Source organism: Taudactylus pleione, unplaced genomic scaffold (assembly GCF_031769625.1).
Source record: "Taudactylus pleione unplaced genomic scaffold, aTauple2 ptg000039l, whole genome shotgun sequence".
In the NCBI taxonomy this organism is placed as follows: Eukaryota; Metazoa; Chordata; class Amphibia; order Anura; family Myobatrachidae; genus Taudactylus; species Taudactylus pleione.
The window spans coordinates 3,526,690-3,527,962 of record NW_028284441.1 but is presented as its reverse complement, the minus strand read 5'-3'; the positions used below and the strand labels follow the sequence as shown (position 1 = coordinate 3,527,962).

The 1,273-nt window shown below is 43.0% G+C and overlaps 1 long non-coding RNA gene across 1 annotated transcript; it reads left to right on the top strand.

Annotated features, from left to right (window-relative positions):
• Window positions 1-307: 307 nt before the first annotated feature.
• LOC148538569 (uncharacterized) lies at window positions 308-1,273 on the top strand. Its single transcript, XR_015871793.1, has 3 exons — window positions 308-390; window positions 562-748; window positions 1,171-1,273. It is a non-coding gene; the product is annotated as an uncharacterized LOC148538569 (long non-coding RNA).

Sequence of the window (1,273 nt, the reverse complement as noted above, 5' to 3'; positions counted from 1 at the left end):
GATATGCATCGTAAACTTTGACAGCGAAGTTTACGTTTCATATTGAATACCCCTCTAAGGAGGTTAGAGGAGGATAGACTTGGGAGACGGAATGTAATAAGCCGCGATAAAAATAGGTTTTCTTCAGAGAAAACTTTTTGTAATTATCGCCCGAATATGCCGCTTATCGCATTTGTATGCGCACTCCCGTTTATCGTGCTATCCAACAGTATATCTGTGAATCATTATAAGGCATGTTTTTTTAAATACACCTGTCACTTGCACCTGCAATGATTAGTACCTAATTTATCATTTCTTTTCCAGACATATCCACCTGTTTCCTGCATTTAGCCACGAACTGACGGTATTCAGAAGACGAGTTGCTACAAGGTGTAGAGCTGCCAAAATCAGGTAGGATATAAGAGAAATCGGCCTTGTTTATTGTATGTACATGTCATTGTATGCTGTTGTTTTTTCTTTCTATTTCTTTTTTTCCCACTGTGTGTTACTTAGTGGAAAGGGGGAATATTATTTTTATTAATGATATTTTGTTTTTTGAGTAGATGTTAATTTGTTTTCTAGAGCCACCCAGTCAGGCCAGCCACCACAAGAACGCTGTTGCCGGTTCCCGTGGTCTAGACGCCCATCAAGCCACACCTCCATAAGGACACCGCGCCAGTTTGGGAAGAAAGCCAGTTCGGGTCGTGGGCTCAGTAGGAGGAAGAGAGGACTGTCACTTGGAGGCTACAGCCTGGGAAGATGAACTAAGGTCTGGCTGCTGCTGAGGGGAAGGGGGGTGACTGTGGAGGCAAAATTTGGCTTGAGCGGAAAGTGAGCGAGGAAAATAGCTGATAAGTGTGGAGTGGGGGATGCAGAATGCCGCTTCAATGAGGGATGTGGATGAGGAGGCCGAAGTAGGCATAAGGGGAGTGGTAGAAGAGTAATGCAGGAGGGGAGAGGACCAAGTGGAGTCATTAGTGGTGAGGTGGTTATAGACAGAGGAGACTAAGGAGGTGAGATGAGGAAGTAGACTAAAGAGGGAAGAGGATTCTTAGGAGGCAAGAGAGGATGACTTTGAAAAAGGGGATAAGTGTGCTCCTGTGCTGCAGGAAAAATAAAGGAAAAGCTTCTGTAGGTTTTTTTCAATAGAAGCTAATTTTTTATATCATTTATTTTATTTATTTTTTCTAGACACATCTGCTAGTACAAGCCTTTACACATCCGACAATTTCTTGCAGCCAAACACTGTGACTGTATTTAGAAGACGAGCAGCTGTAAGTTGTCAAGCTACCAA